This window comes from Prionailurus viverrinus, chromosome B2 (assembly GCF_022837055.1).
Source record: "Prionailurus viverrinus isolate Anna chromosome B2, UM_Priviv_1.0, whole genome shotgun sequence".
NCBI classification, from domain to species: domain Eukaryota; kingdom Metazoa; phylum Chordata; class Mammalia; order Carnivora; family Felidae; genus Prionailurus; species Prionailurus viverrinus.
In genome coordinates this window covers 18,984,917-19,012,430 of record NC_062565.1, presented here as the reverse complement: position 1 = coordinate 19,012,430, position 27,514 = coordinate 18,984,917, and positions in this window count along the sequence as shown.

Here is a 27,514-nt window from a genome sequence, read left to right as displayed (position 1 = left end):
AATAATTATAGATCAATAGCATGTTGCAGAAAATAGTACCGATGTAGCATTCACCCAACGATAACGTCTTGTGTAACTTCAGTATGATGTCAAACTAGATACTGACATCGGCTCAATCTACAGAATTTATCTGAATGTTACCAGTTTTATTTACTCATTTTTTAAATATGTACTTATTGTTTGAGAGAGCGCAAGCAGGGGAGGAGCAGAGAGAGAGGGACAGAGGATCTGAAGCAGGCTCCGTGCTGGCAGGCTGACAGCAGGGAGCCCGACGTGGGGCTCGAACTCACGAACCGCGAGATCATGACCTGAGCCAAAGTCGGATGCTCAACCAACTGAGCCACGCAGGCACCCCTGAATTTTACCCGTTTTAAATGCACCCATTTGTGTGTGTGTGTGTGTGTGTGTGCGCGCGCGCGCGTGCACGTGCACATGTTCCTATAGTTGTACACAATTTTATTACATGGGTTGATTTTTTGTGACCCTTAGAGCTATCAAGACACAGAACTGTTCCAACCTTTCAAATATCCCACAAATTATCCTATTATACTCACAGAGACCTCCTCTCCTGCCTATCATTAAACCCTGGCAATCACTAATCTCTTCCAGCTAATCTTTCATTTTAAGAATGTTATACAAAGAGAATCATATGGTCAGTCTTTCAATCTAGCTACTGAAGAAGTTTGATCATCTTCCGTTGAGAATTTTTCACAGTCTGGATTTTGCCAGCTGTATTCTCACAATATAAGTTAACAGGTTCTACTTCATCCTACATTTCCTGTAAATTGCTTACGACATCCAGACAGTTAATCGTATCAAATGTGGCTAATTTGGGAGAGAGGAGGCAAGATCACTTCATGGACGGTGTTCATCCTTCAACAAGAGGTGTGCAATGTCAGACCATCTCTTTCCATGATGTTGCCAGTATTGACATCAATACCTAGATCCTTTAACCCATCCTCATTGAAAAAATAATATTCTGATGACATCTGAGGAAGCTTAAAGTATTTTTCCACTTCTTCACCCGTTCCTGTGTCCATATCGCATCTTGCCTTGGCGTATCAAAGTCAGAGCACATTTGCTGCCTCTTGACCTTACCCTTAGACTTGTTACTTGCTTTGACCAATGGTATGTGGGTGGAATTGACCATGTGACAGTTTCAAGCCTATGTTTTAAGAGGCTTCTGTGGTTCCATTTTCCATCTTGGGCTTTGGCCATCACCATGAGAAAAACTTCCCCTCAATCCCAGTGTCAATCACCCCTTCATCCCGGGCCCCAGAATGGATACAGGTAGAACAGCCATGGCGAACCAGATCTGTAGCTTGAGGTTGAGTACTCAGCTGAGTCCAACCTATGTATGTCAGCCAACACTTGGCACATCCACAGATCCAAGAGAATAGATAATTGCTACTTTAAGACCTGAAGATTTGAAGAAGTGTTTTATTAGGCTTTGTTCTTATGGTAACGGCTACCCAAGAACACTTTCTTCGTTGGGGGCATTTTACAAAGAGAAACTTTACACTTTCTATTTGGTTTCCTAATGGCTATCTGTTGTAAAGGAAATGCAGAAAAATTCTTGATTCTATCTCTTTATTACACTTTTTCAAATGATTGGTTTCCTAATATCCTTCCAAGGGACCCATTAGTACTTTTTCCTTTGTCTGTTTGGTGTGTGTGTGTGTGTGTGTGTGTGTGTGTGTCCATGCACAGGTGTCGTCATGCATGTGTGTGTGATTATGAACTCATGTATTTAACATCTATGATGTGTTTCTGCCTACTGCTGTTATTTTCCTTATTGGTGCTTAATTTGTCTCACATTCGGCCAATAAGACACTTCTCAAGTAGGCTCCCACATTTCTTTCCATAAACTCTGGAGAGTGTCCTGTCACCTGTGATGATAACATGCCCCAGGCTCCTCAACTTGTACGTTTCCTGCCCCAGACTTGCATACAGCCGTTCCTCCAAAAAGCCCCCGTGAAATGAACACTGGGCATGCAATGCTCATGGCTACTGGGTTGGTTGCTCATTGTTTCTAGTCCTTTTCAATGAAGGAAACACCTTAAAATTCTGAATTTAAAGTTGAATTCTGAAAACATGTGTGCAAATATGCACATATACATCCACATAGAATTCTGAATTGTAAACATCTTCCTCCTTTTTAAGACAAAACACATCATTTTTCATATTGATATTTCCACTTAGAATTCTGGACTAGAGCATGTTTATCTAACCTCTTTTATCCCTACAACTGTAGCCACTTGTTCCTTCAGCATAACTATTCTTTTATTTTAATGTTTATTTATTTTTGAGAGAGAGAGACAGAGACAGAGTGTGAGTAGGGGTGGGGCAGAGAGAGAGGGAGACACAGAATCAGAAGCAGACTCCAGATTCTGAGCTATCAGCACAGAGCCCGAAGTGGGGCTCAAACTCATGAAATATAAGATCATGACTTGAGCTGAAGTCAGACACTTAGCTAACTGAGCCACTCAGGCGCTCCTCATAATAAGTCTTAATATGCCAGACATGGTAGGATTATAAATACATAAACTATGCTCAAAATAAGGTGTCAGGACTGCCACCAATGATAAGATTACTAAAAACAGTTTAAAATAGATATGCTTTTTGCACACAATTCATTCATTCTCTCCATGTCATTTACATTTATTTTGCACACACATATAGCTCTCAGTTACTGTAATCTCTACCTTACGAATTTCGGTTCTATAGTTTCAATTCTCTAGTGTTTACAACTAGTTTTTACACTGATGTTTTTACATTTTTTTTTGGTTGAAGCTTCTTTTCTTTCTTCTTTTTTTTAATTTATTTATTTTGAGAGGGAGAGAGAGCAAGCAGGGGAGGGGCAGAGAGAGAGGAGAGAGAGCATCTCAAACAGGTTCAGTGCTGTCAGAGCAAAGCCCCATGTGGGGCTCAATCATGACTTAGGCTGAAATCAAGAGGTGGATGCTTGATCAAACCCCACACTGGGCTCCGTGCTGATAACCCAGAGCCTGCTTGGGATTCTCTCTCTAGCTCTTTCTCTGCCCCTCCCCACACTCATACGCATGTGCACGCTCTCTCCCTCTCTCAAAATAAATAAATAAACTTTGAAAAAAATCTAATTAAACTTAAAAAAAAAAATAAGAGTCGATGCTTAACCTACTGAGCCAGCCAGGTACCCTGAAGCTTATTTTCTAATTGATTGCCAAGGACAGCTCATGGGAGAAATATTTTTGAGTTTCATGAAATGTCAGCGTATCTGTGGTCTTTACATGTAAAAGTCAATTTTCCTGGATGTTAAATCTTTCATTCACTTAGCTATCTTATAGTATTTTAGCTATCTTACCTAAGTATCCTAATATTCCTTTGTCTTCTGTCATGAACTGATGCCGTAAGAAAATCTAATGACAGTCTGATTTTGTTAATCTTATCAGTAACTGGCTCACATAAGTGATTTTCTTTTTCTTTTTTCTTTTATTTTCTTTTTCCTTTTCTTCTTTTCTTTTTCCTTTTTTCTTTTCTTTTCTTTTCTCTCTCTTCTCTTCTCTTTCTGAGAGAGAGGGAGAGAGAGTGCATGCACAGGCGGGGACGTGGATGGGGCAAAGAGAGAGAGAGAGACAGAGAGAGAGAGACAGAGAGAGAGAGAGAGAGAGAGAGAGAGAGAGAGAGAGAATCTTAAGCAGGGTCCACAGTCAGCACAGGCCCAAGGCAGGGCTTAATCTCACCACCGAGAGATCATGACCTGAACTGAAATCAAGGGTCTGATGCTCAACCGACTGAGGCCCCCAGGCTCCCTTTGATTTTCTTTCTCTTGAATGCCCAGTGGTTTTACAAATCCAATAATTTTACTAGAATACATGTCAGTTTTGATAATTCTGAATTTATTTTCTCAGGTACACATTACACCTTTTCAGTGTATAATTTTGAATCCTTTTCTTATCAGAAAGTTTTTCTAGAATTGTGATTTTGTAATTATTCTATTTCCTGATTTTAGTATTCTTCTTTGAGGGGCTTCCATTATATGTGTGTTGGGATCATGACTGCCTAGTTTCTATATGTGTCACTTTCTCTCAAGTCTTCAAATCCCTTTCTCCTTTTGATTTTAAATGTTTTTCTTCTTTTATCTTCTGCATCTTTTAAGGAAGTATCTGTTGAGTTTGTTCACTCTGTGTGCTTTCCAGGTTAATGTTCCTTTCTGAAATGGCATTTCCTTTATGTCTAGTGTTTTCTGGAGTTCTGTCACTTCAATCTTGAGCTTTTTTTCCAATTCGTGTTTATGCTATTATTTCATATCTTGCATCATCTTCAACTTCTAGGTTGTAACTTTTTTTCTTTGTTTGGAAATATTTGGTAATATTTTGCTTTTGTTTTATGGGCAGACCTTTCTGGAAGACATTCACTTTCTACAAGAATATTATTCTCTAATTTAATATTTTCCCTTAAGATAGCATTGCATGAATTGATATTAATTGTTTTACGTTCCTCCATTTTACATGAAATTAACTTTTGCCAAACTTTTAGGGGGAAAGTTTATGATAGCCTCTCTAACTTCTAGGAATCTTTTAAAATAGCTCAGTAACTCTCTTCTGTTGTTCTTGTGAAATGGTTAAAAAATATGACACCTTGTTTCATGAGATCTCCTTAGTCTGCCCTGCCTCCCCATCCACTTTTATTTGACTCTTCTTTTTCCTTTATTCCTATTGTTCTTGACCTGTCCATATTTTGATTTATTTCCAGCAATTTCTCCTCAGTGTGAGGTATGTTTCCTGAAAGGGAATTTTGGCTCCTTAGCTGTGAGGGTTCCTGGAATCCAGTCAGCCCAGTGTACTGAGGCCATTTCAGATCAACCATGTTTACCCTTTTAAAGTGTGTACCTCTCCTTACATTAGCACCTACCCTCAGATAGTTTCACTGAGTTTTTGTTTTTGTTTTTGGTTTTGGTTTTGGTTTTGGTTTTTTTGTTTTGTTTTTTTTTTTTTTGAGAGAAAGAGAGAGAGAGAGAACAGGGGAGAACAGAGACAGGGAGAGAAAGAGAATCCCAAGCAGGCTCTGCACTGTCAGCACAGAGCCTGATGGAGGGCTCGCTCTTCTGAACCATGAGATCATGACCTGAGCCAAAATCAAGAGTTGGACGCTCCCCTGACTGAGTCACCCAGGTACTTCATTACTTGTGAATTGCTAGGTCCTAAAGATATCCCAGTGCTTTCTTCAACTTCTCTTGCATGGACACTGAAAACTCATGGATTTTACAGCTGTCTGCCATTTCATCAGTGCCCAGTTGTATTTTGGTGTTTATGGAAAACAGAAATCACAAAAGAAAAAGTGACTGAGATTGCAAATGGTGGAACTCAAAAATGTCTGGAAAGCATTAACAGTGTCTCACTCTAAAAAAAAAAAAAAAAAAAAAAAACCACATTGGACCTGAGATTCCCCTGAATCCGCAAGGTCATTTCTTAAGTATACCTGTTGATTTTATTTTAAAATCAAATTCTTAATTCCAGATTGACATTGGGGTCAAATTTAGATTCCTCAGCAATTTTTCTTACATTATTACACTTTGTACAGTTAGCAGTTTCATCGAATGGTAGTTTATCTCTTTTTCATGCTTCCTTTTTCAGGATTGTTTCCATAATAATTCTCAAAAGTCAGGACATTCATTGCTCCTTATGTTAATATGCATCCTGACTAAATCTATGAATCATTCATAATTATATTCTCAATGCAAATAATTTCTTTGTGTGTTAGGAACATATCTTTAAGTCAGCTTTTTCCTTTTTTGGATGAATGGCGCTGTTTCTCAACTTAATAGCTTAGTAATATTGCAGAAGGGGGAGGAAGTTGCCATGTAATTGATTTTTACATTTATACCAGCTTTACCCTACTAGTAAACGCGTATTTTTGGTCTCAGGAAGATTTTAGGAATGCCAGAAATCCATGATAAAATCCATATACCATACACTTAACAGCTGATAAAGATTATTAAATTGGATTTTAATTTGAATCCGCTTCGACTATATATGTAAAGAAGTCTTTGCATTATGATGTTGAAACCATAACATGTACAAATATGGCTATTTCCAGCATCTAAGGAAGGTGGAGAACAAAATAAAGAAGCGACAACCCTGTGATGGTCAAACCTCACTCCTGCCTATGGTGTCCATAGCACATAGCACTATTTAATCACTGTTTTCTTCTGAATCTACCTATAACCTCAGAACCTTTCTTAACACCACACTCCACGAATCATAGTTAGCCCAGGAATTTCAATCTATTTGTCATTCCTGGGACAGAAAAAAACATCCATTTGGAAGCTCATTCTGACGCTGGCTGTGGCTGGTGGGTGAGCGGAGCCCCGTGGAAGCCTTTTTCAGCATCAGGCTTCTGTTCCCTGGCACCTGCAGGCTTGTTAAGCAGCCCAGCCTGATATCTTCACCCATTACTCTGAGAGAGCACTTGAATGACAGGCACCGAGCCAGTGTTTACCCTGTGGGGCTCCTGACACACACAATGTCTGTCAACACTCCTATCACTTGCCTGCTTATGCACACTTTTTTTTTTTTCCTGATGTATTCATCACCAGACTGCAGACACCTAGTTAATCCATTTAGAACCTATCAGCTCTGTTCATCGGCTCATAAACCTATTACCTTGGAGGCGCCTTGCTAAGGGACACAGGTGCCAGACCAGTGCACAAAACCCAATTGAGTTATGTAGCAGGCAGTGAGGGGCTCCTAATCACGATTCTGACTGCATGGGGAATTGCCCGTGTTATGTGGTAGCAGCCACTTTATTAAATATCGATTTAAATCACGGCCTTTAATCAAATCTGATAGAAGACCTTTTTCACCTTCGCCCCTCTTCGGCTCCTCCTCTCCCCTCCTTTTCCAATCAGCCTGTCTGGTGACATCGGAGCCGAGGAATGAATAGTTAGCAAGTAGTTCACCAGCAGAAAACCCTTTTCAACAGTAATGAGGCATTTGTGATAATCGAGTGATGAAATGTAAATGGGCAGTAATGAGCACAATTACGTCCACTGGGGAACCATCAACGTGGCTTCTTTCCTCACAGATAGATGAGCTCTTTCTCTGTCATTGCCCACTGCTGACTTCACAGGGAGGGAGGGAGGCTGGCTGGCGCAGGGTGGGAGCGGGCCCGGGGTGGGTGCAGGAGGGGAGACCTAGCAGATCGCACGTGGTGAGCTCCAGCCACCTTCGCCTTAAACCCCTGGCCGTGACCTCCAGGGGCAGAGTCCCATCCCCCGCCCTCCTCGCTGGTGCCACCCAGCTGTCCCCGCAGGACCCTGGGCTCCCTGGGCTGCCAGGCTGGAAGGGCACCAGGCCCGGGCTAACGAGCTTGCCGGAACCTCCGGCGGTGGGACCAAGGCCCACTGGAGGCCAGTGGATCCTGAAGCCAGGGAGTGGGCCGCTGGCCAGGGGACCACAGTGCGCCACTGCTTGCTCAGGAAACTAGCAGAGAAAGATGCTGGCATTTCCAGGAAGCAGGACGGCTCGGCACATCTGTTATCGCTCTACCCAGGGTTAACACAATCTGGCACGGCCTGGCAGGATGTTTTTTTTTTTTACAGCGAAGCCGGGATGGTCTACCGGTTGCAGACCAAATCTCAGGGGGCAGAGGACGGAAAATGGTTTGTGATGTTCGAACTTTACAATTAGTTGGAGAGTATAAAAGAAAAAAAAAAAAGAGTCTGCCCTTGACAAAGGAAATATGCCGTTAAGAAGCTCTAAGAACACATATGAAATGAACTACTGGTTCGTTAATCGCGACGAGGTAATGTGCATATAGTCACAGTAAAATTCTGTGTGTATGTGTTTCCGTAAAAATAACTTTAGTAAGCAAATGAGGGAAGTGTAGGCGTGCAGATGTCACGGATTCGAGTTAGAATAGGAAAACGGATTTGAATGAATATTCACCAATGAATAGCCTGCTAGCGTTATTATTTTTTCAGGTTTATTTATTTTGAGAGAGGGCCGAGCGGGGGAGGGGCAGAGAGCCAGGGGGGAGAGAATCCCAAGCAGGCTCTGGGATGTCAGCACAGAGTGGGACACCGGGCTTCTACTGGCCAACCGTGAGATCATGACCCGAGCCAATACCAAGAGACTGATGCCTAGGTGACTGAGTCACTCGGGCACCCCAAGCCTAGAAATTTTCAACGCCACAAAATGTTAGTATGTTTTAAGATTATGTTCCCACTTTTGGGGCTAAGACACCTGTCATTTCTTTTCTGACTTGTTCTTTGAACTCTGCATCATGAACTGTTGATAATAAAAAATTAGGCCAAATTCTGATTCTGTCAGTAGATCAAGATGTTAAGTGAACACCACCATGGATCAATATGAGACATGCATCATGGCTTAATAACATTATTTGCCCACAGACAATTTGACAAGATTAGCCAGTTGTTGTCGTCGTTTGTTTTGTTTTTGCCATTTTCCAAATACTATTTTAAGAACAATTTTTCTTAGGACATTCATTTTAAGGAGTGCTCAATTTGTGGAAAGCTAAGGTTCATGGGTGGTTTCATCTTTGTGTTCTTTTTTTTTAATTTTTTTAATGTTTATTTATTTTTGAGACAGAGAGAGAGAGCATGAACAGGGGAGGGTCAGAGAAAGAGGGAGACACAGAATCTGAAACAGGCTCCAGGCTCTGAGCTGTCAGCACAGAGCCCGACGCGGGGCTTGAACTCACGGACCGTGAGATCATGACCTGAGCTGAAGTCGGACACTTAACCGAATGAGCCACCCAGGCGCCCCTCGTCTTTGTGTTCTTAAATGTATTTGGAAGGTTTGGCAAAATGATTCCCTCAGAGAAATTGACAGATTGCCTTTTGGTGAATTGCTTGTTTGGTTTATCACTTACTTAGTAAATAGCCTTCTGGCAGTCTGGTTTTTTGTCAAATTGGCTTCCAAAACTTTGACCAAATTAAAAACAAGTCAATGCCACTCACTGACTTAGTATGGACAGGTGTTGCCTCAAAGCGTGATGTTGAGTCACTCAAGAACCCCAATCTTAGGACTCAGGTATATCACTGAAACCTACTGAGGCAGTCCTATGTCAGGAAAAAAAACTTTTTTTTTTTTAATTTTTTAAAATCTTTTCACTTATTTTTAAAAGAGAGAGAGAGAGAGAGCATGAGCAAGGGAAGAGCAGAGAGAGAGGGAAGCACAGAATTTGAAGCTGGCTCCAGGCTCTGAACTGTCAGCACAGAGCCTGATGTGGGGCTCGAACTCACCAATTGTGAGATAATGACCTGAGCCGAAGTCAGACGCTTAACCGACTGAGCCACCCAGGCGCCCAGGAAAAACTTTTAAAGAAAACATCAGTCTGGCATAAAACGTTGTCCATATGACCGGTCTTCCTTACACCAACCACTTTGTTCTTTTGACTTCACAACTGGTTTGCCCTCTGAGTAACTGAATGTACTAGTTATCTACAGACAGGATGCAATTTCCCACCTCCCTGCCTTCGTGTATGCAGGCCTTAGGGTCATGAGGATCCCATCCCTTCTTTCCCCTTCTTCATCATCACTCAGTTTACATATCCCATCCTTCTTGGAAAGCCTTCCGAAGTTCCCAAGACCGAATATTTTGCACATTTTCCCACCATCCATTGCTGCACCTGCTTCTTGGTTCTGCTTTGCATATTTTATCCATAGGAAAGTCCTTGGAGTTAAAAAGTTCCAAGATGAATTTTTAGGTTTGTATCCTGTACATGAGTTGTTTTTTTTTCCCCAGAGCATAATAATTCCTCAGTAAATATTTCTTAACTAGAAATGAGAAGGTTTTAACCCACTTTCTTGACTTAGTAAGTATTCTGGGACTAATTGCATCTTAGTCTTATTCTTTTATTTATTTATTTATTTATTTATTAAAAAAGAATTATTATTGGGGCACCTGGGTGGCTCAGTTGGTTAAGCATCCGACTTCAGCTCAGGTCACGATCTCGCGGTCCGTGAGTTCGAGCCCCGCGTCAGGCTCTGGGCCGATGGCTCAGAGCCTGGTGCCTGCTTCCGATTCTGTGTCTCCCTCTCTCTCTGCCCCTCCCCCATTCATGCTCTGTCTCTCTCTGTCTCAAAAATAAATAAAACGTTAAAAAAATTAAAAAAATATATTATTTATTTTTTTGAGAGACAGAGAAAGAGTGTGGGCAGAGGAAGGGCAGAGAGAGAGAAGGAGACACAGAATCCCAAGCAGGCTCCAGGCTCTGAGCTGTCAGCACAGAGCCCAGTTCAGGGCTCAAACTCATGAAATGCGGTATCATGACCTGATCCGAAGTCAGAGGCTTCTACTGACTGAGCCACCGAGATACCCTATTAGTTTTAATTTTTAATCATCTACCTCCTTCTCCAAAAACAGCAAGGTCAGAAAATACCCACTAAAGGTCTGAAGGTTCTGTGAGGTTGTGGATGTGTTAAAAAATTCCTAAGAAAATTCTCTCTTCCTCTCTGGTGCAATAAAATCGAATCCACCATTTCTGAATCTTTTCCTGAGCATCTGACATGAGCATAGGTTCCAATCTGACAAATAAAGAATGCTTTACTTGCGGCCTTTTTTTTCTTTTCAAATCAGTTTGCATTTATAAAGTATGCAAAAGACGCATGAAATGACAACACAAGGAGAATAGCTTGACCTACTTAGAAGAAGGAGCCATTTTAAATAATACAGAACCAGGTATTTGGATTTAAAATTGCAGGATAAGAAATCCTTTTAGATATGTTAATTGAAATAAATAGATCCTCCATTTAGAAAAAAAAAAAAAAAAAAAAAGAATGACTACCTGGTAACACTTTTGAGCCTGGTTAAAAATTCCATAGCAGATGTTACTGTAATTCAGATTGTCATTGCCCAGAGTTCATTCCTATCAAGAGGGCCGGTGTTAAGCTATTTCTTTGTTCATTTCTCATGACTTTTCCTTCCTGCTGATGTTTTAGGACTGTGTTTTACTAATGTGCAGCACGCCTACTATAGGAAAAGAATTACAACTTAAACCAGTCAATTCCATTAATTTGGGGATTGGAGGAAGAGACATGTAACAAGAAAAGGTTGGTTAAATTAGATGGGAGTTTGGAAAATTGTAAGTTTCCGTCCCCACATTATTTTGAGCCAGTGCGACTTCATGTAATTTTGAAGTATGCCTAATTTTAAATGCACACATACCTTTTTATCATTTTTTTCATTCATTGTTTTGTAAAAAGCTGTTAAGAGTAAGCCTAAAGGCCATACTTAAGCTTTCACTCTAAAAAAATATAAAGAAACTCATTTGAGTCTTTTAGAAATAACATAGGTTTATCGTATATGGCACATATCAACAATTTATTTCACTTTTAACCTATCACATAACGCATCCCGCAGTTATTCATGGATGCGGTTAGAAGAGGCTATTTTCCCCCTGACAAAAATGGGCCATTTTTCCCTGTTTAGCAAAATCTGGAACACAGATCATTATAGTGCTTTTGGCAGCTAATTTGAACATCAGTGACTCAACTTTGAGAAGAACCTTTTTTTTCTGCCCTAAAGAATCTCTGAGTTTTCAGACTCCAGTAATTGAAAAATCCCCAAACACTCACTCACAGAGGAGATACACATTACTGCAGGAACAGTCTACAAATTGTAAAGTATTCAATTTACATCCCCAGCACCTCAGGGCAGTTCTGAAGAATTTATATCTTTGGGAACCTTTGAACTAACAAAAGATAACATTTCACAGCAAAGTCTACTTGCATAAAAGTTTTTAACTCCCTTCTTTCCTTTTATAAAGGAACTGCTTCTTCACTTGTGATTCACACTGGGAAAGAGTGTGTTCGCTAAGAGGCAGCCCGTTAAAAAGGTTGGACGGAAGAAAAAAAAAAAAGAAAAGCAAGAAAGCAAAAAAGAAAAAGAAATAAAAAAAAAGGAACATTTTTTATCTGTCAAAAACATGACGTCTGAATTTATGTTAATTGTTCCTGAGCCGCTGTGGCATAGTTACCGGAACTCTTTGTTTTAAGATAACCCAACAAAAAGGATGTTTTATTCTTATGAGCATCCTTCAGACTTGAGGGGAAAAATGATAAAGGTGTTTTTTTTTTCTATTTGGTGTTCTCACCTGGGTACATCGATTTTTGATGAATAAACATCAAATATTTTTATATTTTTTAAAAAGTGTAGGGAAAATGCTTTCATTGGAGCATTAACATTTGGAGCATCCATGAAAACAATCCTTGTCAAATAAACAGGTTCACAAATAAAAGCTCTTCTCCTTGGGGCACCTGGTGGCTCAGTTGGTTATCTGACTCTTGGTTTTGGCTAAGGTCATGATCCCAGAGTCCTGGAATCGAGCCTGACGTTGGGCTCTGTGCTGAGTGTGTAGCCTGCTTGGGATCCTCCCTCTCTCTCTCTCTCTCTCTCTCCCTTTCTCCCTCTGCCCCTCTCCCCTCTTTCTAAAATAAAGAAAATGAAAAAAAATTTTTTTAAACTCCTTCTTGCTAATTGCCATGTGTACTTCCACAGCCGATGACCCTTAAATGATTTATTTAATTTAAAAAATACGGCTCTATACTACTTAGTTCTCCTTACTTTCTGGCTCTTATAAATAAAGCACTGAGAAATTTGCAGTGGATTAAATTGGACCTATATTTTCTAGGCAGGAAATGATCTTTCTGTTCCCATTCCTCTGTTTGCTTGTTTGTTGTTGTTGTTGTTGTTGTTTTTCTTTTTTGATCAAAGATGATTTCTTGTAGAGTAATTACTACTCTTTTGACATCTGTAGCTCAGGCCAATTTTAGCATTTGGATTGAAAATGGAAAAAGCCAAGAAAAACTCCTTTAAGAAATCCTTTCTAGATTCCTTAATTAGCATATTCATTACCAATACTGTGGTTAACAGTAATGGAACATTTTAAATGCAATAGTTTGATAAGCTTTTTTTTTTTAAGCTACAATTGATCAATGTTTCTGTTAACTAATAACCTAGAAATCCACAATCTCATAAAACTGGTTTATTCAGCCCAGAAAATTAGGCAATCCATCACGACTGATTTGCCCACATTTCCCCCTGCAAATAAGTGAGATGGAAACTTTAAAACCAATAAGATAATGCACTTTACAAATTCAACTGAGAGAGACGGGTAAACTAAGATGCCACTGGCGTCAGTTACGAAAATCTGCCGTGTTTCCAATTATTTGAGCAGATTTTTGTATCCCAATTTGCTGCCAGCCTGGCTGCCTCTATCCCCCTCCTCCTGTTTTTTCAAACCAAATCATCAGGTCTTAAATCAGAACAAGCTCATCATATCATAGTATGAAAGGCCAACAGGGGATAAAGGACACCAGATGTTATATGAGTTTTCTTTTAGGCTTTCATTTCAGCCTTCCTGCATTCCCCATGCTGCTTTTTACTTGTCAGAAACGAAAATGTGCTTTGATAGATAACAACCCTATTTTCTTCACTGGCTGAGCTCAGAGAATACCATTAAGTATTGATATCTAGGGTGCTTAACTAGGGAATGTAATAACAGCAGTCCCAAAATTGGGGTTCTGCCACATTATTTTACATGCCAAGATTTTTGAAAGACTCAAAATTAATTTTGTTTTCCTTAGGAAAAAAAAAAGTCATAGAGTTTTAGTTGCGAGAGAGGAAAGGAGGGGGGCCCAAGGCTCATCCTTCCCTGTATTTCTACCTTGTCCTGCAGATTTCGGCTTACCTCCAGAGGTCCACATATTCCTAGGAGGCTGTGGGCAGGTATATTTTTGAAATGCAACTCTGGCCCCAGGCTGTCAATGTAAATCATTGAACTGCTTTGGACTTGGGGAGCTTAGCATCTGTACAACTTTTGTTTACTTCACAAAGAAGGGGGAAATCAAAAGGATCTTCCCTAATCTATGGTCCCTGAGAAAATCTCATCAAGCTTGATGATGGCAACTCTGACACAGGGCCAACTGGAACATCTTGATTCGCTCAGGGAGTTCAAGGTCAGCCTATACTGGCTATAATAATAAAGCCACATTATGCGATTTGATTCAGTACACAAGATCACGCTCCCCCAGCTTCCAATAAAACTATATTTTAAAAAAGTGAGCATAGCCATTGCAGGATATGTGTAGGAAAGGGATGTACCCGTCCTTCTGGACTACGTGTGACTAGGGTATGCTCTGCCTGAGAGGAACAGATAAAAGTTAAATTAAATGAGAAGAGGTGTTCACCTACAGTAGCCTTAGGTGATGTAGGTGGTGGGAAACACTTGAATCATGTTTTATGAGAAAATACCATTGTTAAGTCTATAGCGGTGCCCATAACCAGAGGTGATTCCTTCCGGTTCCCCAGGTGCCAGGGGACAATGTCCGGAGACACTTGGGAAGAAGGGGGTTCCTGGGATCTAGCTGGTGGAGGCCAGGGATGCTATCAAACATCCTGCAAAGCAAGGACAGCCCCAAGACAATTATCCAGCCCCAAATGTCAACAGTGTCAAGGACGGAGAGTGAAAATGGTAAAAGAGCACTGATGTCACAATACTGAAAGAGTCGAGTGGAGACGTGGTGCCACAACGGCCGGAGGTGTCAGTCCAGTAAAAACTGGGAATCCTGCAAAAGCTCTCATGTGGTTCACGTAGGTGCAGCAAGTTGGAACCTCAAGGAACTCCCAGGGCTTGACTACCCAGCTTGTAACTCTCCTGTGACCGGTGGCTGGAACTTACTAAACATTATCTGGAAAGAATAAGCTGTATGATTAAACAAAAACAACAACAACAACAAAAAAGGCTTCCAGCTGCTCAGCTTAAACCCTGCAATCGCCCACGAACCAGATACTACTCAATGGCACGTGGTGGCCACTAGATAACTGTTCATTTAATGAACAAAAGAATAATTGTTTCTTAATTGAGTGAATAAACAAATGAGCTCTTTCTGGGTCTCCACACTTGGGGAGGTTTGCTGACTCTTCTCCGTCACTAAGCCCAGCAGGGGTAGTTTAATGACAAATACCTTAGGGATTTTAAGGGGCACTTGCAGACCCGGATGCTTCTGATAGACACAGAAGCCGCTGGCTCACCCGTAAGACACTTACTTCGCAATAGAGTATGGAAGGTTATATATAACAAACTTTATAGAGATAGAGGTATATCTACACACACACACACACACACACACACACACACACCCATACATACATAAGTACGTACATAAATAAATAAATAACTAGGCTCAGTTCTTGATCTTACTTTATAAAGGTCCTTTATCCAGATCCTTGTAAAACCTAGTTGAGTAGCAACCTTGCTAAGTCAGTTTAGGAACAATGCCACACCCTTGGTATCAGACCACTCTTGACATTTTAGCCTGCTTATCCTCTACAAGAATTCTGTTGAGTAAATCTAACAGGAATCTTCCGTAGCCCTGACATCTCCTTTTGGTAAGTTGTCCCCCACCAATTTCCACTCTGCTCCTTCATTACAAATCCCCCCTTTTCCTTGTTGGAGTTGGAGTTGAGTCCAATCTGTCTGTCCCATGCAAGACCCCGCTGCAGTGATCCATTCATTCAACAAGATGCTGTCCTCTCTCCCCGCCATTGAATAAAATCTGCTTTACCTTTTTTTAACAAGTATCATGGAATTTTTCCCCTTTAATAGTTAGAACAATATTTTTCTTTAATATGTGCATACATATTTATACTGATCTGTGCACTTATAATCTGCCTAGAAAAAAATCTTTCTCTGAAATTGCATAAAAGAAGATGCCGAGGGCACCTGGGTGGCTCAGTTGGTTAAGCGTCTGACTTTGGTTCAGGTCACGATCTCATAGCTTGTGAGTTCAAGCCCCACATCGGGCTCTGTGCTGACAGCTCGGAGCCTGGAGCCTGCTTCAGATTCTGTGTCTCCCTCTCTCTCTGTCCCTTCCCTGCTCATGCTCTGTCTCCCTCTCACTCAAAAATAAACATTAAAAAAAAATTAAGAAGATGCTGAATCTCGAAATCCTTCTTCCCTACTCGCATCTGGTATAGGAATTTCATCATGTATTTATGAAACCACATTCTTAAAAGTGATTTGTAAGTGCTATAGCACATGAGAATTCAACATAATTATCTGTTGCTATCAGAATAGATGTGAAGGATTATAAGATGTTCTTTTTGTCGTTAAGCTCATGCAGATCCCATACCACGAGGGTATCAGTCTGCAAATCTTTTATGGACACAGGAAGAGGACACTTACGGTTATACAACATGAGCCTCACTAAATATGCAAGTGTCACTGCTAGAAATGAAAACAATGACTTGGAAGCAACCTGAGACCATCATTCAAACAACTTGTGTGGATTTTTACAAAGAGAATCCGAGACTGCAGCCGATTAATATATGGCTAAGTAGGCCATGACTCAAATTATGAACGACTGATGTGTAACTTAGAAGTTAAATCATAAATACACAAAATCCAGGAACTTGTGGTTTAAGAAACAAAAATTTGTCACTGTCTAGGCAGGAAATGCTGGACAAGAATTTCTTTGGTATCAAAACTCATCATCCTAAAATAGAATTCAGGGAAAAATTAAATGGATTTTTAAAAATCAGTTAACATAATGTATTACTTATTAAATTCTTTCATAGAGCAAATAGAAGACTGATTTCTCTGGAGCCATTCATGCCCCCAAAAGTTATAATTAAAGACACAAATTGAATGATTTTAATAATGATGAACGTTCACCTTTTGAGTGCTTAGGTATGGTAATATGATAGTCACAGAAGGACTATATCTTCCATTTTCATTTAACTTTGTCTCCTGGGATTTATGAGGGCACTTTCTCTCATTTACTTATTTATGGACATTAAAATATCAGGATCTCGGTGGCTGTGTTGTTTTTTTTTTAATAGAATTAGAGTACACCACTAAAAAAAAAAAAAAGACAAAGAAGGAAAACAAAACCCACAAAAACACAAAAAGACACCGTGGGGTTTTGAGGCCACGGAAGGCTTTCTGAATTTCCCAGTGTGCACATCTATGCGTGTTCCCCCCTCTTCCTCTCTTTCCAGTTGGGCAGGGTCCTGCCAAGAACAAGGATTTGCACGTACGTTGGCACGCTGCCTCTGTTGTTTTCCTTTTTGCAGAACACAATTAGCGATCATCGACGTCTTTAGAGAAAACGCTCGTAATGGAAAAGTGAAATAAAAAATACTCTTACAAGGCGGTGGCAAAATGCGGTATTAAAACTTGCTGGAAAATAAGCAAGCTCTGCAAGCTGGTTGGTCAGAATATTTGTATTTTTGGATCATTTAGGAAAATCCTATTACGGCCTTAGCCACAGACACATCCCTGGTGTGCAAGATAGAGGCAGTTCATAAAACACGCAGCATTTTCAGCCAGAAAATAGGGCAACCTATTGCTTTCTGTAGATGGCTGTTACACCCCAGTTCCCATCAATAGAACATAATCTCATTGCAGCAGGCAGTACTTGGTATCAATGAAACACAAGTATTTTTAGATACGTGCACACTTCTCCTCCTGAAAGGACAAAAAGGTTCTGTGTTTTTGCAATGACTAGCATCTTCAGAACATGTTTACAAAACACGGTGGTAGAACAAAGAGGTACGGTAGCTAAATGCAGGTGCTCAGCGAATGCCTTCTCTTTTATTTCCCCCCTTTCCTCTTCAATCTTTTTCTTTCTCTCTGTCTTGCACACACTGTCAAATCTCCAAATGCCATTACAAAATGATTTGAGTCACGGTGCCAGCTATATAATTAATCTTCCCATCAGTGGATGCCAAAGGAGATGTCTGTTTCCATAATGCCCTCTCACTGCTAGGGTAGGGGGATCTATGTGCATTCGACACTCGATCAGGATGAGTCCCCAGAAGAGTGGGATACGTGCCAAGTTCCAGAAGCGTATGCGGGTCCGGTACTAGGAAGGTTACACACCCAATGTGACCAGTCTCCACCCATGCAAAATAAAATAAATTTTGCTGTGCTGTTATCACAATGATTAAAATATAATAAGCTAATGAGATTACAATAGCTGATTGTGAACGAGACCAATTGTGTTAATTGCGAGCTCCTGAATGGCAATTTTAGCTGCTGCTGAGTTTTGAAATATAATCAGTTTTACTAATTTTATCTGATTTCTTAATGAAGCTTGCCCTGAGCAATTCTTCTATGTGTTCTTTAGCAAACAGTGTGTGTCATAACCACTGACATTAATCTCGATTACTTTAGTGAAAATAAATAGTTATACTTGGGTGGCTTTCAGAAAATACATCATAGTAGATGTAATGCTGGAAAGCAAAGAGCTTTTCGTTTTCTTCTCTGTTTGTTTGGCTACATTTTATTTGATGCATTCCAGCCATGAAGATTCTCTCTTTGGTGTTTCCAGATCCTTCCTAGAGTTTTACCGCGTAAATCAGGAAAAGCTACTATTTGTTGATTTGTAATACTTCTCCATCAGTTGAGAATGAAGATAAGATTCACACTGAGGAGAAAGTCACTGATATCAAATGTATCCTTTGTACAAGACCAGAAATTCAAAAAAAAAGTTGTTGAAAAGTTTCGGGAAAGTTTCCGTCTCCTGGGCTCTGTGCTGGGGGTACTCAGATCCCAGCGTAAATACCAAACACTGCCATTAATGGTTGAGAATACGGACAGGCAACACTCAAGTTCTTTGTTTTCACAGTGGGTTAATATACACTGGATGTCTCCTCTGAGCCTTTTAAGTGCATTGGAAGACTTGGAAGTCGGCCATGCCAAAACAGCCAATTATCAAAGACTAGAAATGGGAAGGGAAAATAAAGTTGGGGGAAATCAAAAATGCCATCTACGTGACCTAACGAAACATCTTTCATTTTGATTTTGTTTTTTTTTCATCCTCAGTCTTCCACTGTGCAATTAGGAACGTATATTTAGGTTATGCAATGCCTGTGGGCAAAGGTCAGATGGGTTTTTATAGACCAAGTGAGCGGTGGGATAAAAACTTTGGAACTCCAGGAAACCTCTAAAATGAGATAAACTATATTAAAACATCACATAAAAAAAATTCAGTTGTGGTTATACAAGCAAAGGTATTACATCACATCCACACTAACATTTATTTATTTATTTTTCATTGACTTGCAATGTTGCATGCAGGTAGGTGCATAAATAGCACAAATCTTAAGCATACAACTGGATGGTATGTATGTATCCATGTAATTACTACCCAAGAGGCGCCTGGGACACTCAGGGTTAAGTGTCCCATTTCTGCTCAGGTCATGATCTCACCGTTCGTGAGTCCGAGCCCCCCCCCATCGGGCTCTGTGCTGATAGCTCAGAGTCTGGAACCTCCTTCAGATTCTGTGTCTCCCTCTCTCTCTCTGCCCCTTCCCCGCTTGCTCACTCTCTTTCTCAAAAATAAATAAACATCAAAAAAACAGAGAGAGGGGTGCCTAGGTGGCTCGGTTGGTTAAGCGTTGGACTCTTGGTTTCCGCTCAGGTCATCATCTCACAGTTTGTGAGTTCGAGCCCCACGTCGGGCTCTGCGCTGACAGTGCGGAGCCTGCTTGACATTCTCTGTCTCTCTCCCTCGCTGCCCCTCCCCCTCTCACTTTCTCTGTCTCTCAACAATTAATAAAGTTTAAAGAGACAGAGAGAGAGAGAGAGAGACCAAGAGCTAGAACATTTCTAGTACCCCAGATTCACTTTATAATTATTTTACCTATATTGGTGTTTAATTTTAACTATGTGTCTATGTTTATAAAATAAATTAATACGTGATTTCATTATTGTACCATCCTTCGCTAAGTTTGATATTGAGGTTATATTGGTGCATATGTTAGAGCTTTCCAAGTATTTCTTTTCCTGCTCTCTGGAACTGGGTACCTAAGTTGTATTACCTCTTTCTTGAAATTTTGATGCAACTCTCCTGGAAAACCTATCTGGCCTATCTCTTCTGTATTTCTGTGGTTATTTTTAATTACCTTTTACTAGAAAATTGTCAATTTCTTCAAATTTTCAAGTTTATTTGTCTGCATTTATTATTTAAAAATTCTCATGTTTACTTACTTTTATAATGCTGTCCGGCTTTTTGCCTATTTGTTTTTGAAAGATCTAGTTGAATATGTGTCTAAATAAATTTAAAGTCTGCATGTTTGCAGTTAGTAAATGTGGGATTCTGTTCACACATTTAATGGGGTATATATGGAAAATAAGCCTTTGATCAAATGGCATGTTTGCCCATGGATAAAAGAAGGAAATATATTTGATGTTAGAGTTGAAGAAGAATGAAAACCTACCAACTCAAACTCACTGGCCAGGAGCAGTAGTTTTAAAAACAACAACAAAGAAACAACTTTGTTATTCACTGGAAAGTATTTGGCCTACATTTTTCAGATAGTACAAGTAATCGCATATTGTTTTCATGGCTTTCTGTTTTGATATAATTTTAAATTTACAGAAAATCTTCAAACATCCATAAAGGAACCCCCAGACACCTATTGTCTATCATTCACTATTATTATTCACTATGTGTTTACATTTTGCTCCATTTTCTTTATCATTTTCCTCCACTCTTCTAATATCTCTGGATAAAAAGATGGGTAGATAGATAGATAGATAGATGATAGATAGATGATACTTATTTTCCTAACCCATTGAGAGTAAGTTGAAAACAACATGTCCCTTTAGGTGTGCATTTATTAATTCTTATTCATTTGGGTTTGCCTGATCTCTCCTTATAATTCAGCTCAGATAGTTTATTTTGGATAGGAATATCAACAAAGTGATGATGTTTCCTTCTCGGTTTATTTTATTAGAAGGTGCATGTTATCAGTTTCTCCAAATGTTAGTGATATAACATTTAGAGATTGAGTCAATGTATCTACCAAGTTTCTATATTAATAAATTAATATTTCCTCCATGACTAATAAGAAAGCTATTGTAACATGTCTATGTAAGCACCTTGTTCCTTGTCAAATTTTCACCCCTAGTTTTATTATTTGTCAATGATTTTCTAACCACGTATTGTTATATATTTATTAATCAGTGTTCTACTTAGGGAAGAGATTTTTCCATTTCTCTGTTGATTTATTTCTTGCCTTACTTAATTTCATTCACGTGGGCTAATCAGTTTTCTTTTCTTTTCTTTTATGGATTTATTTTATTTAATGTATCCATTTTACCATAATTTATTTTGAAGTTTAAATTATCCAGATTTTACTATTTGGGAACTTTTCCAATTTGGCTTTTTTTTTTTTTTTTTTTTTGTCTTTTTAACACACTCTTTAACATGGCTCTTTGAGCACTGTCTTAAATTTGGGGGAAAAATAAATTCTAGCCTCCTCTTACATTTTTCCTTCCTAAGACATCTTCTTAAAAAAAATTCTGAAACATTTGAGGCATTCATGTATAGTAGCCCTTACCAGTGAGAAGAGGAATGGTCTCATGCTGTGATTTCTAGAATAATAAGAAAGATGTTAATCTTTGAATTCTTTCTCCCCCACTGGCCTGAAATTTCATCCTCAGAGTTTCATTCTCAGTAACTATAACCCCTTAATGACCATAATCTCCAAGAACACAGGGACAGCATCTGTTCTATTTACCAAGATAAATCTCCATCTATCACATCCAAAGTAAGTTTATTGGAATAAACCCATGAAGCAATGAATGAACAGGAGTCACAGAAGAATAAAAAGTGAAAAAAAAACACACTGAAATATTGCCCCTAATTTTTCCTCTACTATGGGTTCATAAGGCCTTATATCACATTGTTAAACCTTTATTCATTTATTTCAGTGATCCTGTTATTAATAAATGTCCTTTCTTGGATCCCATGTTTTAAAAGGTTTGTGTGATAAGATAGTGGCATTGTTGGGGCACCTGGGTGGCTCAGTCAGTTAAACTTCCAACTTGGGCTCAGGTCATGGTCTCATGATTCATGGGTTCGAGCCCCACGTCGGGCCCTGTGCTGACAGCTCAGAGCCTGGAGCCCGCTTCCGATTCTGTCTCCGGCTCTCTCTGCCCCTCCCCTGCGTGTGCTCTGTCTGTCTCTAAAATAAATAAACATTGAAAAAAAATTAAAAAAAAGAAAAGAAAAGATAATGGCATTGTTCAGTGATCTTAAGAAGTTTGCCCAGCTATCACAAGGCTCTTGCTACTAATGGATTCTTAATTAACTAACCGTTGTGATGTCAATGTCACCTCATATTACCGCTTTGTCACACTGAACCCCCGCATCTTGCCAAGTCATGTCTCAGATCTACAGTGTATCTCTAAGGACAGGGCGCAAGTATTTCCAAGAAGCCACTCTCAACATTTTTTGTGTGTTGATAGCCGAGTTAAACTATCGGTAACAGAATTTGGGACGATGCAACACGAAGAACTGAGCCTTGTCTGAAATATAAAAGAACTGTGTTCGTTTGGACAGAAAGTTAAAGAAACAAACGAAAAAGTTGCATGTTACCCTCCTCAAGCCACTGTCTTAAAACGCATGAAACAAAACTGCATTGCATGAGAGGCTGATTGCCAGAAGGTTTGAACTTCACAGTAATTTGGCTCTTTCAGTTTGCCTTTTTGCTAGGGGAGTCTCACCTCTCTCATCAGATGTGACATTTTGTAACAGAAGGTGAAAATTACTGGCCTAGGGGAGATGGAAACCAACCATAAGATTATGGCTGTCCCTATCAAATTCAGTATCCAGTGAGGTCAAAGGAAGACTCGTAGAGCTTGCTTTGCCCTGAATGCAGAAATACTCGCATGTGTGAACGCTCCATGGCTGTAAAACGAGCCGGACTCCTAGCATCCCAATCTCTACCAGCATCACCAGGTAGGCGTTCCTGTTGAGGTCTGAATGTTTGTGTCCTCACAAAATTCATATCCTGAAATCTTAAAGCCCAATGCGACGTATTAGACGGTGGGGCTGTTGGAAAGTGCTTAAGGAGCCTTTGGGAGCCCTCATGAATAGGATTAAGGTCCTGATTAGAAAAGACTTCAGAATGATTGCCGGTCCCTTCTGCCAAATGAGGATGCAGTAAGAAATTTGTGACCCAGAGAGCCCTCACCTAATCACGCTGGCGTCCTGAACTTGAATTTCTGCAAGAAATAAATTTTCTGTTGTTTACAAGCTACCCAGCCAGTGATATTTTGTGGTAACAGGACAAATGGAATAAGATACCTTCTTCAGCTTAAAATTAAAGGCTCCCATGGGGCGCCCGGGGGCCTCAGTGGGTTGAGGGTCCGACTGCGGCTCAGGTCGTGATCTCACGGTTTGTGAGTTCGAGCCCCGCCTCAGGCTCTGTGCTGACAGCTCAGCGCCTGGAGCCTGCTTCGGATTCTGTGTCTCCTCCTCTCTCTGCCCCTTCCATGCTCATGCTCTGCCTCTCTCTGTCTCTCAATAATAAATAAGCGTTAAGAAAAACAAAAATAATACAATAAAAAAATAAATAAATAAAATTAAAGTCTCCCGATTTTATGACACTTATTCAGAAAACTAAGTCAAATTTCTCCTATTTATAGGACAATGTGCCGTTAGAAAAATTAACATTTCTAGAAAAGGAGGTCTAAAAAAAGACTTCTCAGGAGAATTGAAGATATCCTGTTTAATTCCTCAGAAGCTTATATTTTAAGAGAGAAAATATGCTTACATCTCACGAAAAAATAATAGATAATAGCAGTACAAGGATCCCATTGCCTTCGTGGTGAAACCAGATTATTGGTGTTGGTATCAGAGACACTCCACAAGGAGACTTTTCCCAAAGTTTTTCTTCTTGGGCAATCTTTTGTTGCTTCGATTTACTTCTCTAGTAATATAGTAATAATACTGAATTTGGAAGTCAGTGTGAAGATTAAATGAGATTAAGTACGCGAAGGATGTACTCTACGAAGATTAATTGGGTACCTAGCACACGATTCATTGAACACACACATGACACAGGCACAAGGTTTACATTTCTTCAAAGTTCATCTGAGTAGGTTAAGTGTATTTTCCAAAATTTGCCATGCAGTGATTTTCAGGATATGCCTATGTTTGTGGGAGTGTTTTTGGTCTTCCATTGATCACGTGAGGAAACGAATGGCAAGTAATCGATGTTTGTTTTAAATCTTGCCAATTATGTTAGGAATGCTACCACAGACAAGAAATGGATGATGGGCAGGTCATTGTCATTTTGGACAATGTTGAGCAGAGCCTCCTGACATTTTTAGAGTCGTATCTGAAGTTCTCGAGTGTATGTTATTAAACATGGATCATCTTTTGTGAATGCAATCCAATGCGTGAAATATTTCTACATTTGTTCAGGTCTCTGAATCTCGTCGTAAGGACAGGAATTTGATAGAATTTATAAATGCCCGTCAAATTCCCATCGTAGTCATGATCCACTCCACATTGGCCTCTTCAGAATTCAGCTTTATTGCTGAGACGGAGAAGTTTGTGCATGTTTTCAAATACCTAAAATAAATACTTAGCTAGTGTTTCAACTAGCTAAAAGGAACACGTCAAGTAAAACAAGATCGCAAGAAGTGCTAGGGTGGCATCTTTGTGTCAGGAACACACACAGACACAGAGATACATTCCACTTAACCTTTCTGAATAACGTGGCTTATGAGTTCAGTTGCATATCAATTAATATGCATATCGCATATTTCGGTTGAATTTTTACTTACCCGTGTTTTACGAAGTGTAGCGTACCTTGTAAATATTTATTTCAGAAGGTCATTACCTACTGTTGTTGAACTGTACCAGATAAATAAATCTAGTTTTATTTTAAGCTTATGATTCCAATGCTGGATTACTTGTTTTATGCTCTGTCGCCAACCATATGTCACCCAGATTGCAAATTATTCAAAATCTATGTGTTAATTGACTGAAGTATATTGAATACGTAAATTGAGGCGAGGAGAGATAAAAAGAAAACCTGCCAGAATTTCATTTTAAAATAATATTAGAAGGAGGCAAGAGGGAATTACTAAGAGTGCATGGAGGTCATGTGCTCAATAGGTTCTAATTGTATACGGTTCTTCCCCTCCCCCACCACTGGCTATGATTTAAAAATTTATAAGAACAATTTGAAGTGTGGGGGCACCTGGGTGGCTCAGTCAGTTAAGCGTCCCACGTTACCTCGGGTCATGGTCTCCCGGTCCATGGGTTCGAGCCCCGCGTCGGTTCTGTGCTGACAGCTCAGAGCCTGGAGCCTGCTTCCCATTGTGTCTCCCTCTCTCTTCGCCCCTCCCCCACTCACGCTGTCTCTCGTCTCCCCAAAATAAATATAATTTGAAGTGTGAAGTATTATAGATAAGTTTGTTACCTTTAAACTGTGTTTTCTCACTTGATACTATAACTCAATGTCCCCTTTTGCCCTCCCTGGCACGGGGCTTCCCTTAGCCGTGTTCCTTCTCTGGTAGGAGAATCCATGGCTGATGGAGGCACTTGAATTTACAGAGAGGGAGGGGTAATGGGTAGAGAGGTTTCAAAAAAGGAAGCTGAAAAGAAAAGAATATAGACAAATTTGATAAATGCGGAGCAGTAAAATTGAACATAATTCTTTATTCTTTCTGAAATGATCTATTCTTCCTTTCCCCCACTTTTCCCCATCTGAGTCACCCAAAGTCTTAAGACTCCTTGAGTGTTTGTGCAGGTAGCCCGCCCCCATCACCCCCAAGCACCTACCACTGGTGTTTCAGTGTCACAATATGAACGGGGTAAGAATCCAACCAGCAAATCCTTTCCTCTATCTATTTGCACATTTTAAGATCACTGACTCTGTGTTTAGGTTGTTCCAAAAACATAGCTAATAGCTAAATGATCTGAAACATGTTCTCCTCTATGGCATGTATCAAGTTTTCAGATATCATTTTGAAGACATACTCCTTCCCACAAAATACCGCAAGGACTTTAATGAGAACCCACAAATTTCCCTACCATTTGTCGGGTAGAAATGATACAGTAATTGCATCTCAGATTTTGGTTGGTGGGAAAACAGTATTAGTAGCTCCTTCCCAGTAGAAAGAGTCAGGTTTCATATGCCAAGATGCATTTGCAGATTCAGCCATCAATTCAGGGGTTGTTAGAGGGAAAATAACTGATGAGGGGGAAAAAAAAGAAGTATTCCAAGACTTCTACATGAAGAATATTGTGCTAAAAATTAAAAGGCTTAGCTTTGCCATAAACAAGTTGTGCGATTGGAAGCAAATTAAACTCTGAAACTTGAAAGTCTCAAAATGAAAGCCATAGATATCCTCCAGATATCGTCAATGTTTCTGTCATATTAATAATCTACGATGCCACACCGAATCACTTTCTAATCTACCTCCAGAATTTCACTCAGGGATGCTTAAAAAAATCCACATTTATGTATAATAGGGTTTGAATATTTTACTCTTTAAGAAGAAGTCATGCCACTTCCTGGAGTTGTGCCAGGAATATGAATGCGTTCATCGACTCTGGATCGTGGATTGCCTGCCGCATAGAAAGACACAGCCCCACACCCAAACTGCTCCTGGAGAGGAGGGGGTGAAGTGGGAGGTGTATCTCCCATGCTTCAGGGACCAGGTGGGAAAGGAAGGCTACTCCATCAGAAGCGATCTAGAATGAACTGGGTACTTTTGTTTTGCGCCGTGGGTGATCTGTTCCTCAAGTGTGTTAAACCTGTTTTTAAAAGCATTTTCATGCTAAAATAGTATATGCTCTTTGATTAGACAAGCAAGAAATTCAGAAAAGTAGAGAATAAAATAGGAAAGTTCTCTGCTTGTCTCCCCTAAATCTTACTGTCCACAATAGTGATTCTTAAGAGGCTGATGTATGCTTTTTTTTCTTTTTTTAAATATTTTTAGTGTTTCTTTCTTTTTTTTTTGAGACAGAGAGAGAGAGAGAGAGAGAGAGAGAACATGAGTGGGGGAGGGGCAGAGAGAGAGAGGGAGACACAGAATCCGAGGCAGGCTCCAGGATCTGAGCTGTCAGCACAGAGCCCGATACGGGGCTCTAACCCGCAAGCCATGACATTATGACCTGAGCTGAACTGGGATGCCTAACTGACTGAGCCACCCAGGCACCCCTGGAAGGATTAATATAGGACGATTTGGGGCAAGATGTCTGGGCCAGAGACATGTGGATGTATATTGGAGACATAGGCTAAAAGTGGGATGAACTTTGCCTCACATGTTAACTTTTATCAGTGGGCAGTCACTGTGGAAAAGGTACTAATAGTCAGTAGACAGTATGGCTCAGCCAGTTGACATCAGTCATCATCTGTCACCCCAGTGCTGATCTTTTGGAGAGTGAACAGAAGAGCCATGATGGCAGAAATAGAAGCTATGCATAAATCCAGGAAGATGGGGACCCGTTCATCAAAGCCTTTCTTGTTCCTGCTTCCCATGCCCCTCTCTTTCCTTCACCATATGCCTCTATATGGTATCACATTTCTGGAAGACTAATTAGCCGGTTAGTTGTAAGTTGATTAACTTGACCTTCTCCACTCTAGAAGGAGTAGCAACTTATCTTGACTGGATGACACATATTCTGCGGATGAATTTGCCTTTCCTGCCTGCAAGGATTCAGCCAGCCACACTATGTTAGGGTTTACAAAGT